Genomic DNA, 15,296 nt, shown 5'->3' on the forward strand with positions numbered 1-15,296 from the left:
AACTGTATTTTTAAAGCACATAATCCTGATGGTATATCTCTTCTGATTAGCCCTTCAAAAGAATATTCATGTAAGCTGGAGCTGAAGCATCTCTGCTGCAGAATTCTGATGACATAATAGGTCATTATAAATAAATGATTTATCCAAGTGAAATAAGTCCAGCTATTTAGGGCAGGTCAGAGTGACAAGTTACTATGGCATCTCTAATGTAATTTTTACTATCTCTTAGGTCAGAGAGACCCCGTTTAAATGCAAAATCTCTTTGTAACAGCAATTTGCAAAACAATGAGAGAAATATGCATGACATGGTTTGCTGATGAAGCAGAATTTTGTCAGAGTAGGACATTGTTTAAAGGTTTACCCTGGGGGGACCAGCTGTTTTCTAAAGCACTGCTAAATGACAGAAGAAGAGACATTTACACACAATACAGGAAAGGCCAAGAATAAAACCTGGAAACCCTTTATTTGTAAATAGCAGCAGAAATACAAGAAATCTGTGAGCCCACAGATAGGATACTGATGCAAGAGAGACATTAACCATTATATATCTGCCCCTTTGTCGAGAAGGGAAAGCCTCAGGAGGAGGATAGGAGACAGCAGTTATTTTATCCTTTATCAGTACACAACCACCAAAGATGCTGATGTTCAGTACTTACCTTTTCATCCATTATTTCCTGTGATTTTTCTTCCTCATAATACTGCAAACTGCAACTGATTTTTGCAACATTGTGAGTGATGCTTAATACTTAGCTGAAACGAGAGCTGGGGGAAAAGAAGTATTAAATGCAGAGATGGCACTGTTTTGAACAGGCTGTCAGCCTTAGCTGTAAGTGTGCTATCAAAAATTAGACCAACAAAATTCATCAGGACAGCAGCACCTTTGCCAGCAAATGTTACAAAGGAAATAGGGAATAAATCAAGGCCAATAACTGCTATTAGGATTTGACTCATTTGTAGTTGGTGGAACCAACAGTGTCTATGAAAAACAAGAGTCCACATGAAACAACTCACAACTTTTAACCAGAAAAGGACAGGCAGCAGAGAGGAAGCCTTGGACTTGTTTCTTTGCTTGGCCTCCAAGCTGTGAAAAGGAAGTAGGGGAAAAGGGAAACAAGGCATCACAGCATACTAACTACAAGCAGCATGTTGGACACTTTCCTCCCACATCCCAAAAATCTGTGGTGCTGATGCTGCACAAACCAGGCCACCCCAGATCTGACAGCAAGGAGCCAGCAGCTCCAAAGGCAGAGGAAAAAAGATGTGCACAGCACACAGGGAGGAGAAGACACGGGGAGAGGGGAGCAACATTGATCTGAGCCAAAATAAACAGAACCACTTGCCTGAAGGGCCCTTTGTTCTGGTACCATATGTGAGTTCTGATCACACCAGCCAGGTCTCCAGGAGAGACAATTCCTTGTACAGCATCAGCAAATTACTCCAGTCTGCAGTTGTGATTAGTGCAAGAGAGAGAAAAAGTAAATGCAATCTGGCCAATTATACACTGAGGAGAAGAGGGAAAACAAACAAAAAAGTCTCTGAACCTGCAGGTGTCAACACAAATGCAAAAGACTGATAAGCTTATTTTCTTAATGTGAGACTGTACCTGCGAGCTCAGGGAATGGTTGTGATTCTTCCAGCAGCTGCTTGCAGGAGGTCAATACACAGCACTGGGGTCACCCCAAACAGTCGTGTGAAGGCAGAGCCACAGGGTTCCAGCACTTAGAATTGTTTTCCTGTTCTTTTATCTGCAGTGAAGCCTGTGTTGGCAGTCACATGGGAAGAGACAATTATATTTCTGTCAGTGGCTGCAGCATATCCTGAGAAATCCTGTATCCCAAAATCTCAAAAGCCAGGTCAGAGAGTTCGAGGCTGAACACGCTGAGGAAAATCAGGAGGAGATTAACACCTTATGGACCTATCACAAAGGCTGGAAAGCCCCCAGCCTATTTCATTCTCTCATTTTTTTCCCTGAGCACAGTTCAGCCTGTTCCAGGAGGATACACACACACCTCTCAGGACTGCAGCTGCAGTGCAGGCAGGACCAGGGCTGATCCAAACACCAGCTTTGAGACCTGCTGCCACCAGGCACTGCTCTGGAAAGTGAAACAACAGAGACAGCAGAGAAGCCTCCTTTTGCTGTTGCTGATGAAATGAAGTGTTACTGCCCACTGAGACTCTCCCTGTATTCTGCTGCTCAAATACAATTATTACTCCACCCTCAGCAGTGCTTTGTACCTGTCTCAGCCCAGGGGCTGCTTTCTCTGCTCTATCTGATCTTGCATTGCCACACAATCCACAGGAATTGCTCCAGCCAGACTTCAGCAGACCATATAGCATAGACCAGAACTACTGAAAAATCACTGCATTCCCCACCTTGGAACAAAGGCAAAGTCTGGAGGGAAGAGATGCTCCAACTTGTTTTCCAAATAGATTCTTTTTACACTTTCCAGTCTCTCATTCCAAGATTCATAAATACCTGCAGGGTCAAAATGCTGGAGCAGTGACCTGGATAAGTGACAGTCAGCACAAAGTCCTTTCTTTGGAAGGAATTGCCTCCAGTACAATGTTTTGCTCATTCAGTCTTCTGTCTCCTTCAAGCAAAATCTGCTAGAACTGACTATTTCAAATTTATTTTTCCTTCTTACTTCTCCTCTTTATTTTATTTTATGTATTGTCCCAGCCTCCCCTTTCAGAGGTGTTTCCCTGGGGAAATTCATGTCCCTTGTACTTTTTACTCTATGCACATAATAGAACATTATCTGCATAATTTACCTTACACCACATGTTGTCTTCCTTCTGGCTAAGTGTTTATCTAAAATATATATATATATATATATATATATCCTCACCATGTACACTGTGAAGAAGAGCCAAAAAAGCCTGTCCTATGTAAGAACTTCATAATATCCCAAACCCAAACCAACACGAATGTGTTAGCTCAGTCCTTCAGGTCAAATGTAACTGCAAAGCTGATCCTCCTCCTCCTGCCTCTCTCTGCATTTTTCAGTGTCCCATTCCTTGTGTAGATCTAATGGAATCCCCACAAGGTGAATCCAATAAAATCTAGAATTTAAACAGAACCAACAGATCAAGGAATTTCAATGAGGTAAGTCAAAAAAACCCTCTTCCTTTAACAACTTTTATCACACCTCTGCATGGCAGGGCATGAAACAGCAGCAGACCCGTGGAACTGGGCAGGGCAGAAACATTTTCCATGGACTAATTATCATGAGTAAAACATCCAGATCACAGGGCAGAGATGTTGCTTGCATGCCTCCTTTGCAGGAGCACAGCTGCCAGGCAGTGCAGCTCTCCGTGTGCAGAGCAGCTGACACAGCACTTGACCATGTTTTGAAGTTAAATGGAGCTGTTGTGGTCCAGTCAACACAATCCCCAGCCACCTTCTCTCACACTCTCTTGTGCATGAGGACAGCACAGTGCTTTGCTGATGCTGCTGGGGTTTCTAGGTGTTTGCAGCCATCAGCAAGAAAATTTGACAGGAAAATATAACAGAATATTGAAGCCTGAGGTCTTGTAGCAAGTTTGAATCACGGTATTTCAGGGTGAAATTCCTGGATACTAGAATATTTATTTTTACATTAACACAATTAAAAGTGAATGTGATGTTTCTTCGTTTCTTGCTATTTTCCCTTTTGATGATTTCAAATGTGCCCTAGTTTTTTTCTTTACACAGCACTCTTATGGTCCCTGTTTGGTGTCACATGCACTAGTTCAGCAGCAGGATCAGAGCCTAAGGCTGGAAGGTACTAGGTACCCCAAGTGAGGACTGAGTTAAGAATTTGCAATAATAGGCAAATTCAAGTACAAGGTGTGGGATTTCCTTGAAACTCCTCACATTTATACTTTCTACAGATATTTTTGGATGGGCTGAATTCTCCTTTGAGATTTTATATATGTCCAAGTGCCATTTCTAGGATCAATTCAGGTCTCTAAGCTGAGGTCTTTGGTTCCACTTCAGATAATTGAGCATCTCCTGCTGAACTTCTGGAAGTGCTGAGTCTCCAAAAGCCCAGTGTGGGCATCCCAGATAATTCTAGGAATCCACAGTGGCATTAAAAGTATAGGCAGCTGGATCTCTCCCTAAATGAATGTCTCTCTAGGTTCAGACCTGTCTTTGTGATGGCCACTGAATGAATCTCAGGCCATGGGGTTTTATTTAGAGGGTCACACTCACCAGTAGATTTGTGCCAAAGGAAAAGACACTGACTGCATGCAGGGCTGAAAACACTCCAGATGCTTTGCTGTCCCATCCAGTGTCCCTGTTTATGCATTCCATGGTGTCTCCTTTCTGATTTCCTCAGACCAATTTCTGTTTCACAGGGGAAGAGCCTGAGCAAGGCAATGTGGGGTTTGCCTCACTAACAAACTCATTAATTCCCTGATGCACTGTCACAAGACTAATGGCCTATTTTAAAGAGCATCCCTGTCAGGAGGTGCTTTTTTATAAGGTTCCCCACAGTGCAATTAGGCAGCCTTGCATCTAAAAATTACAGTATGGGAGGAGAGACCTCAATCTCAAGGCACTGAATCTGGAGTTTATTGAAGACCTTCAGAGCTGGAAAATGTCACCTGTTGGAGTCAGCTGCAAAGTCCACACATTGAAAACAAAAAGAGTCTGTCTCCCTTCTTTGAGAGAAATGGCCCTCTGTGAATTTTTATGTTTTAGTAGAACTCAGTCCAGACTCAAAAGCTGTGGAAAATCGAGCTGTTTTCACTACAGGCTCTTTGATCATCCCTAAGCCTTTGAGGCTCCAACGCAGGGAATGACACAGGAGACAAACGTGGAGAAGGGCATTTACTTGGCCTCAGTGGGAAAAAGCAAGGAAGGTTCAACCCAAAACACATCAAAACTTGTCAAAGCTCTCCATCTCCTCTCAACATCAGCTGTTCCTTACCAACCTTCCTTTAAAGTCAAAGGCCACACTTAGGAACTTCCTCAGAGGAAAGATGTTTTTGTCTGTCCATGTTTTTTCATATCCACCATTCTCCCTTCACAACAAAAGCTTCTATCTCATGTTCTCAGAGCCAAGAAGACAGTGTGAGATATGATCCTGTGCCTTCAGGAATACTCTCAGGGCTCAGACTTGGATTGCTGTTTCTCATACTTTCTGTGGGTGCCTCGTTATCACTTTTATGTCAGTCTCAGAGTGGGACCCAACACAGGTGTCCTTCAGGAAGTGCAATCACACCGACCTTTCTTATTTCATTTTCTCTGTGTTTGGGCAACCAAATAGCACCATCTGAAAAACAACAGATATATTGCCACAAGAGAAAAATAATTTCCCACCAATTTCTGTCTTAGTTTAAATTATCTTTCTACAAGTGTAAGGTGACGACAGGAATTTGTCATGAGCTGTAAGCAAAGGTAACTGATTTATTTCCTTCAGTTTGTACCAATAAAACCTCAGTTTTATCCCACTGGGAACTGGACCTCAAAAAAAACCAAAACCAAAACCAAAAATAAAACAAAAAAAAACCCCACAAAACAAAAGCACACCAAAAAAAAGGCAAAAAAAAAAGCAAAAAAAACCCAACAACAAAAAAAAAAAAACAACAAAAAAAAACCAAAAAAAACCACCACAAAAAAATAAAACAAAACAAAACAAAACAAAACAAAACAAAAAAAAAAAAAAAAAGAAAACAACAAAAAAAGTGAAACAATTGCAGAAATTCCAGAGGAGAGAAATGAGAACTATCAAAGATCATGATTTATGTGAGGCATTGAGGGAGCTGCTGGTTCAGGCAGAGAAGAGAAAAACACTGGAGAGAATGAGAAAAACACTGGCGAGAGCATGAAAGCCATCAATTGTTTAAAGGTGGTTGGAAAGAGGACGGAAATAATCTGTTTGCCACAACCAGGTGGCAAGCACAAGAAGTAATGGGCTTAAGTGACAGCAAGAGATATGAGGGTTAGACTTCAGGAAAAGCTTCCTAATGGTGAGGGAAGTAGGGGACAAAATACATTGCCTGAGGCAGGGTAGAGTCTCACTGTTGGAGGCTTTTAAAGAACAAACATCCATCAGAAATTATAAAGATAGATAACTGGTCCTTGCTAAAAGGGGAGAAAAATGGATAAAGAAAACTCCTAAAATCACTTCTCACCTGGCTTTTTTTTTTCTCTGATCCTATAAAGCTGCTAAAGAGACCACAGCCCATGCAAAATCCCAAGGCTGTGGTAAAAAAAACTATAGCAAAGTCTCCTGCAGTGAAATCCTGTCCAGGATAACTCACAGTGTGTTACACCAAGGTGATGAGTGAACCTCTGCCACTTTATTTTGCATGTTTAAACCCTGGACTAACTTTCAGTAATACAATTAGTTTCATTGATATCCCCAAAACTACCTGCATGGTGGAGCCACTGAAACGTGCTCCTCTGCCAGCTCAAAACTTTGCAGTATAGAAGTTTTTATATCCTGGAGCAGCTTCATAACTGCCCACACAAGGGAATGGTCCTGCCAGTATCAGATAAGGCTCCTAAAAGAGAAAGGGAACATTCCCAGGGTCCAGTGCCTGTGTCCCTTTCACTACTGCAGTATAAATATATTTTTCTTTGTCAGGCTGATCTTTTTCAGTCTGTTTCTCCATATCAGAGAGGAGCTTTCTGGGGCCCTCTGAATGTGATTGCCTTCCTTTCTGCACAGAGGAGGAGATTCACTTCTAGCCCAGGTGCTGTTGTCAGTAGCCCAAATTTAGTCACTTTTATCTATATGATGAGGAATGTGGACTCTACCACGGTTGTTTCTAGTACATTTTGAGAATAAACTTCTTGCAACTTCATGCTGCCACCTATGAAGAGGAAGCAAGGTTTGCTGCATCTCCTTGCCAGAAAACAGGAGGTCCCCAGGGAGAACTGCCCAAGGATTCTCTGCCCAGTCACTCTATGCCAAACTTGGTTTGTCCACTTACACTGGCACAAGCATTTTCCTACTTTGCAATGGCACCTGCAACCTCACAGCCAGTCTGTGATCCTGTCATAGTTCCAGAAACATCCACTCATTTTGCAAGTGAGATTTTCTTCCCATGCCTTCTAGAGAATTCTCCTCTGCCTTGATGTGCCAAGTGCCATTCTTCTTCTGCAAGATTTTCCTTGAAATGTGCCCTGTAAGAAGCCAGGACCTGCCATGCACCCTGAAGGGCTCATGAGCCCTGTGCCGTGGGAGCAGGACAGCTGGTGATCCAGGTTTCACCATTCAGCAGATAAAAGGGAATATTGCACAAAGGAGCACCAGGAAATCAGTGGCTCTAAGTATGTTGAGTCTTTCAGGTGTCCTGTGTAGGGCCAGGAACTGGACTCCAATGACCCTTGTGGGTCCTGTCCCACTTAGGATATTGTATAATTCAATTATTTATATAGCTGTACTTATCCCCCAGAGAAATTCAGCAGGACTCTATTTAAGGTCATAGACTTGTCACACTAATATTGGAATGAAATCTTCTCCTTTTTACTTCATTAAAAGCTTCAGGCAAGAGAGATCAAGTTTAACCTTAACATAATTCTGTTTCATGCAGTCATGATGAACAATGTATTTATTTGTGTGGTATTATGAAATTTGAGGTCCAGAGAGTGAAATCCTACTCTCCACAGTCCTGTGTACACATTGGTTAACACAGATTTTGCACCAGGAGAAGAAACACATTGAGATGTGCTGGATGGTGAGAACAAATATTATCATGTGCAAAGCAGCAAGATGGGGAATGAGAGAGAATGAGAGGGACAAATTAAATTATATATCCAAGGACAGACAGGAAACCCATGTCACAGCAGGGAGCTGAACTCACATCTGTTCTGTTCCAGCCCAGCACCTTTTCTAGAAGGAGCCTCCCTCAACATGCTTCATTTGTGGTCAAAATACCAACCAGGGAAAAGAAGAAACAAGGAAATACTGCAGGAACTTTAACCCCACAATTGAGCATTTTTCATAGTGTCCAGGTAGTTAAGTTCAGTCTTTAATAATATATGACAGAAAGCAATTTAAACCAGGAGAGGCAGGAGCAGGGCAGGGGAGGTAGAGGTGAGTGCTGAAGAGCACAAGCCAAAAGGAGACAATCTTGTAAGGGAGAAAAAAAATCTGTGAGCCATAATAACAGTTTTTCTTAACAGAACTTAACTAGGTTAGAGTGACCTCTGAGAGGTGCCAGAATTTTAACAGCCAGATTTTAATGTGAAGGATTATGGATATTTCTGTATAAATTGCCCTTGTTTTACACAGACCGTTTTGCTGAGCACAATGTTAATTTTGCAGCTCCGCTGGAGCAGCAGCTTAGGAGAAAATAAACAGAAAATGATGTCTTTAGCAGCTGACAGATACCTTGGGATCCCTTGGCTGAGAGGGACAACAAATCTGTTTATATGAAGATGTTGGAGACGTGAAGAGGGCACCAGCTTTTTATCAGTGCAGCTCTGAATGGGGTGGGCAAAGTGGCAAGGGATGGGAAAGGACGTATTTTTTTCCACTCTGTCTCTTCACTCTGAAAGCCAAGGCTTAGACTTTCCCAAGCCTGATCCCAAGACTGTGTCCAGCTGTGCCACGGCCAGTTCTCTGTTGAGGGATGTACTCACTTCTTGAGGGACAGCAGAGGGGCAGGAATGGAAAATTGGAGTTGAAAGCAACCCATGACTCCTCGAAGTACCACCCTCAACAGCTCTGCAGCCACATCTCCATGGAGGAAGGATGGAGGCTGCATCAGCTGTGGCACAGCAGTGAGTGAGCAAGCAGGGCTCTTCCCAAGCACTGGGAAGTGAGGATGGAGGAAGGAAGGGATGCCTGGTGGGCTCCATGTTCTCCTGCCTCTCTGGCCCAAGAGGTGATGAATTCCAAAGTTATCCAGTCACAAACTCACTCCTTGATTTGTCAGCTACACTTGGCCTAATTCCAGGTAATTATGACTTAAAAACAGGGACATTTAATAATTAGTCATAAAATATTTTTAATTTTCAGCCATTTTCCTCTCTTTATACTTTCCTCTCATTAACTCTTTTTCAGTGTGAGACGAGTGACTGGCATTGATTCCAATTAAAAGTAAACACTTCTTTTTTCAAAGGAAAATGATACTACTGTGGTAGCCACACTAGAATAGCACCAATAGATTTTCCTGCCCCAAATGATATAGCTGAACTCAGTGGCTCGCAGCAAGGTATTATTAGCTCAGGTACAATCCCTCAGAACTCCACCTGGCCACAGACATAAATCCCTGCCTCCATTACAGCTTTGCCAATACCATTTCCATGCTGGCTGCACAGCAGCTTTATCCTCGGATAACGCACGTTCACAGGAGTGCAGCACGAGTGACAGAATGGGGTTAGGACGCCAGAAATGCCACATTATTTTTTTATCTACGGGAGCAGCAAAAGAAGGTAGGAAAGAGAAGGGCAAAGACACTGAAGGCTCAGCTCTAGGCTGCTGCTGAGTGAAGAGAAAGGCAGACAGAAAAGGGCTGTGCTCACTCATCTAGTCTTAGTGGAGGAAAGTTTTCAGAGATATTTCACACTAGTCTTTCACTTATTATGCATCAAGGGCAGAACTGTCTCAATTTTATTGCACTCTGCCATTCAGAGCCAGGCTAATCATTGCTGCTGAGGATGGAGGCAGCCAGTTGGGAATTCTCTCTTCAAGTGTCCCTCATGTTGCTTATTCACATGCCACGGCCCTGACTGGAGCTGTCTGGTGACTTTGGAAAAAGGACATGGATAGCTAAAAGTGAGAAAAGACAGGTATAGATGACAAAAGAACTAAAGGACAATTCTGCAATGTCCTGAGCTTGACTTGAGCTCTCTTGAAGCAACCTTGGCTCTGACCTGCTCAGCACAGCTTTAGTAACAACGTGTAATGAGCTCTGGGCAGAACCTGCCAAGCCTAGGAGAAGACCCAGTGCCTCACAGCTCTGGGTTGGAAGCAGCACAGCACCTTCACTTCCCCAAGCCAGTTCAGCAAGGTCTGCTCTCACCACCTCAGCTGTTGAGACAGACCTGGCTGCAAAGATTAAATGTGGAATTTTTCAGACTGCTGGGAAGTCAGATGGGCTAGTGATGCTGTCTTGGAAAAGTTGGGTCTGGAGCAGCCATCTCAAGCAGCAATGTCAGAGGCCATCATTCTCTCACCCTGATGTGCCCAGGCAAAGAAAAACGCCTCAATCCAAAAATCTTCCTATCTATGTTTCCAAAGAAACAAGAGGAAAAGTAGAGACGAGTTTCTTCAAGGTGAAGAGCACACCTGGGGGTCAGTCAGGAAGGTGCTGTAGCTGCACAGAGGTCGGTGTTTGTGCCAGTCACTTGAGGGAGGCAAAGAGCCACACTGGGCTTTGCCTGGATTTCACCTTCACAGAGCCCCATAAAAGCCTTATTGCCAGTGCAAGCTTTGGAGGCACCTCTTAGCTTCTGGATGGAAAACAATGAACAATGAGATGAAAAAATGAAGAGGGAAATAGAAAATTTAACAGGACTTGCAAAGACATCATTTCAGTAAGACTGCCAAATATGAGTGAGGTGGTCAGCACAGCTTCAAATGAAATCCCCCAAGGGCTGGGGTAGTTTTGCCTGAAAGGATCTAAACTCACTGTAACATTTGGTGAGAGAAAGAAAGCCTGAGAAAACAAAGGTCATTTTGATCCGTTCAGCATGATCAAACACTCTAAACACCACAGATGTTTTGAGCAGATGTGTCAAACTTCTGCTTCAGAGTCAAAATATTGAGAAACAGAAGATGCCAATGTGCAGTGCACTAGGGAAACCACAAGTAATTTCCTTGGTGAGTGCTGTGATCAGATCTGTGCCACAAACCCAAGAGGGAATGGTAAAAAATGAACACAATTTCAAAGAGGATTGTAAGGATAATTGAGATTTTTTCTCCATGGAAAAAGGCTCCAAAGATAATGGCCAATGAAGGGAAATCAGAGAGATGAAAGAGATGATACAACACAGACATGGTCAAGAACATAAAAACCATATTTGGCAATTTCGTTTCTAACCCGACATTTGAGCAAGCAGTTTGGGACAATCGGCACAATTAAAACAGAAGTTGTTAGAAGACTTTGAAAGAAAACACTAGAAAGTGTTAAACCAAAGATAACCACTGGAACTCTGTTCTGTGTGACACAACAGAAACCATCAGCTACAGCCTTCTGTAAACTAAAAACGAGATTTAATATAAGTGCCACACAATGTGATTTCTAACATGAGGGCTGCCAGAACATTTTTTGTTTTATTGGTTCACATTGCATTTTCTTGGCAAGTTTCCATCCTCTCCCTTCCATCCAACCAAGATGGATCTTGGCTTTTTAATTCACAGCAACACCATAGATCTTAGTGGAAACTTTTACCTGAAAGATCTGAATCACCTCTCAACTCACTTTTACTCTGGAAACACCACAGAGGGAGCCTCTCTCCTGCCATTGAATGGTGTCACCATCTAAATTAGCTGAAAAAGACCCTGAGATCAGCGAGAACACCCTGAGCTGTGAATATTCTGGGACAGAATCACAGAATGGTTTGGGTTGGAAGGGACCTTAAATGAGGGTGATCTCATTTTCCCCCTGCCATGGGCAGGGATATCTTCCCCTAGACCAAGTTGTTCAAAGCCCCTGAACACTTCCAGTGATGGTGCATCCACAGCTTCTCGAAATGTGAGAAGCATTAAAGGACACTGTGTGAACACTTTAAAGGAACTTCATTCAGCCATTAAATTTGGATGTATCTACCTCTTTCTTAGGGGTCACAAATGAGAGCAATTTACCATAAACCTCTAGGGATTTTGCAGTATGAAGGCAGTGGTAGATAAATATTTCAGTTCTCTGTAGCAATTTCTGGTCTGTTTATCACTGCAGTTTCAAAGCCAGTTGTGTGAACCAAAAAATAGTTTATCAGTTCAATAGAGCAAGACAGCCACTGTATCCATGCTGGACTGGACATGTGTGTGTTAGCTGCATCACTGGTCTTAAAAATGTCCCCAGGTGGGAGTGCAGTATTCCTGTGTTCTTCCAGCTGACATTTTAGTGTTATTCTACATTGATAAAAGTACATCTGGAAAAGCAGTGCAGAATCCAGCTCAGTGTAATTCACTGAGGCTGAAGAAACACTGTGAAAGTCTTTTTGAAGCTGTGGGTTGGGGCTGGGTCAAACAGATCTGTACATCCAAGGGTAGCACCCAATCACTGCTCTCCCTGTTCCTACAGGCAGTGAGCCCCTGAAATGATGACAAATTGGTTTGGAAATGCTCTGATGCACTTGGATGATTTTAGAAAAGTAGAGGCCTGAGGGATTATCTTTTCGACCAAAATGGGAAATACATTTTTATAAAAACCAGTCATGTTACTTTTCTTTTGGTTTCATCACTGAGATGTCTTTGGTGACAATGAAAGGAAAACATGCACAGTCCAGGGGAGAGCCAGTATCCCACAGGCAAGCAATAACCCAGCTTGTCTCCAAGAGCTTAGTCAGTGTCTTCACTGCAGAAGTCAATCCCTTCATTACCTGTGGATGGACTTGACCTAGTTTAGGCCATTTTACAATCTCCTGGACAGTCAAATCAACAGAGAGAAGCCATAACCTGAAGAGTTTTCCCCATGGCTGATTAGGGTGAGCAGCTAGAGGGGAGAAAGCAAGCAAGTACAGAACCAGATGATAAATTTTATGTCTCACTTCTAGACACCCTAAGGAAACATTAATTTCTTAGTTCTCACAGATCACCTTGTCCCTCAAGCAAACATATAATTTTCTTTCCTAACAGAGGCATGAGTTACTTTAGACAGTGCTGGGATTGATACCAGCAGCCCTGGGACTTCTAATACAACACTGGCTGTGCAGCTGGGTTATTGTCCTAATAGTCTGTCTAAACCAAGGAACAGCTCCTAAACTCAAAGTTAAACATCCTTTTGCCCAAGTGATTCACAACCAAAGACCAAAGACCCTGTGCTGGGCATTCCAGCAAATCAAATCTTGGGCTTGCCCTGACACACATTATGGAGTCCTTTTCACTTCTACTGCAAAAGTGCAAAACTCTCTCCTTTAGGAGTGACCCACTAGGGGAGGAGAGATTCCTCCTGCTTTTCAGGAGTCATTCCTGAACACAACAGGATGTGTAATGATCCACTGATCCACTTACCAGGAGATGGCTCAAGGAAGGCAATGGCAACTCACACCCCAATGCAGTCTCAAGGCAGAGCTCAGTTGTTTTAGTCACAAGCTCTTTACATTATTGTTTTCTGTCTTATCCACACTAGCAACAATCTCCACCCATTCTTCTTTCCCCAACCCTTAGTGATAATTCATGGAGGGGCTTTGCCCAGGGTTTAATAAAACGTTGCAGAAGGAGAGTGGTAGGTCAGCTGTGACAGGTGGCCAGGAGCTGCCTGGAGAGGCTCTTACAAATTCACTCATCCTCTGAGAGTAATGAGATTCAGAAGAGAAGAATGGCAGTGCAGGGCTAGGGGTATCCCTACAATCTGTTGTGCTTGGGAGGGTGAAGGGAATGTTCCTTCACTGCCTTTATGGACATTTCCTCCAGTGGGACAAAGCCTATGTCTGGAGCCCCTCAGGAAGGTACTGCTGTCCCTCCTTGTTTCACTTCCAGTATCAGTCCTTGAGTTTGATCAATCCTGAAACACAATTTATCAAGAAGAGGCAGCTTGGGTTGATTATCCTCCTATATCTCACCTTTCTTTGATTACTTGGACAAAATGATTCCACACAGATGCCTTCACACAACCAACAGAGCTGAACCTTTCCTCTGCTCCTGTAGCATCGAGTTAATTATGAGCTGCACTCCCTTGCCAGGAAAAGTAACCACCTTGGACACTCTAATCAGACACATGAGAGGGCTCGAGAAGATAAAACCAGGTGTACAAAAATATATGCAAGATGCATAACTTCAGCCCCTGTTAAAGCAAGACTTGCACAGCCCCCTCTCCCCCTGCCTGCAGGTTCTCCATCTCCCCTGTTTGCCAGAGACAACAGGAGGAAACCTGTGTTCAGCTGTTCCCTCTGTGCAGAGATTAATTCATTGACAAGGCTCCTAGGAATGTGCCAGCTCATTAATTACCGTAAGAACTATGTCAGCAAGAAGTAGGCAAGGTGACTGCTGAAAATGGTCAGAGAGAGCCATCTATTAGAGCTTGCTACCCTGGCCATTACATGCCAAAATCCAGACCAATAACACCTGGCAAGCGTTTCTTAACTATGAAATATCACAAATTGCACACTTTAATATAAAGCACTCGTGTAGATCAGCGCTGGGGGGAGCAGACTACAAGGAAATTAGCCCCACAAGTGAGTTCTGTTCCAGGGATAAGATTATTAAGTTACTTCCAATGGAGTCCTGGGAGAATGATGGGTCTCCCAGCAGTGAAAGGTGACCTGGAAAACTCCCAAAGCTTTGACATCCCACCTCATCTGTGTTTCTGTGTCTGTTATTAGCAGGCAGTGTTGGCAGAAGGTGTCCCATATCAAACCCACTGGGCATGGAGAGGTCAGCCTCACCAGGCTGAGATCTCAGACTCAAGTCAGTACTTGACTCCACCCTGTCTCCAAAGGCAGAGAGGTGGCCACAGCTCATTTCAGATCTCACAGCTTCTAGCTCTGTCTGGTGCTTCCCTTAAAGGGGGAACATGAACACCAGAAAGTCTCTGATTTGCTATTAAAATTCATCATTCTTCTTGTAAAGCCAACGCTGGGATAATGTGCAGGGGATTAGACCTAGGAAATCCATCAAGGCCAATACTTAGTCACACTCAAGTGCTTTTATGCCACAGTTGCTATGAGGAGCTCTTCAAAAACAGACCCTTAAGAAGATCAGGAGGGCAGGGGGTCTCCTGACTGCTGTGCAATTGAAGGCAGGGCCCTTTCCCAGACAGAGCCCCTGCATTTGCAGTGAAGGGGCATTTGAATGTCAGGCAGTGGGAAGCAAAGTCTTATCAATGCATCAAAGGTTTTGCTTCCCTTAGCTCAAAGGGAATTAAAGGAATAGAGAGAATTAGCTGCAGAAACTTAATGTTGTTTCGACTTGCACAGAGCTCAGAAGAGCTCTGGAGTATTTGTAAGAACAAAAAGGAAGATCCACGTTACAACCTCTCTGCTTTCATGCTTGTCACATTGCAGGTGAATTCATACCCTGAGAGGAAAGGACTATATTAAGAGCTGTGGTATCTTGCCACATTCAAACCATCTACCCATAACCCTTTCCAATCACCACACTGAATCAGAGGGGTGACCTTCCCTTGGGCCCCATAAACAGCCTACTTCCTTCTGTTGTTTATGATAGATTTTCATTTTATTTCCCCCCTGT

At 43.3% G+C, this 15,296-nt stretch overlaps 1 long non-coding RNA gene across 13 annotated transcripts in view; it reads right to left on the reverse strand.

The window, feature by feature from the left end:
• The window catches only part of LOC148221964 (uncharacterized), a 167,711-nt gene that overhangs the window by 33,122 nt on the left and 119,293 nt on the right, over positions 1 to 15,296 (reverse strand). For 10 of the 13 annotated variants that reach the window (XR_015806968.1, XR_015806961.1, XR_015806957.1 and 7 more), the window contains 2 exons: positions 1,604 to 1,757; positions 657 to 1,442 (listed from right to left, as the gene is read on the reverse strand). This is a non-coding gene — a long non-coding RNA (uncharacterized LOC148221964). Of the gene's footprint in view, positions 1 to 656; positions 1,502 to 1,603; positions 1,758 to 4,920; positions 5,262 to 15,296 lie in introns of all 13 variants that reach the window. The other 3 variants (XR_015806966.1, XR_015806962.1, XR_015806967.1) reach the window with 3 other exon arrangements.

This window comes from Sturnus vulgaris, chromosome 15, assembly GCF_052056855.1.
Source record: "Sturnus vulgaris isolate bStuVul1 chromosome 15, bStuVul1.hap1, whole genome shotgun sequence".
Taxonomy (NCBI): Eukaryota; Metazoa; Chordata; class Aves; order Passeriformes; family Sturnidae; genus Sturnus; species Sturnus vulgaris.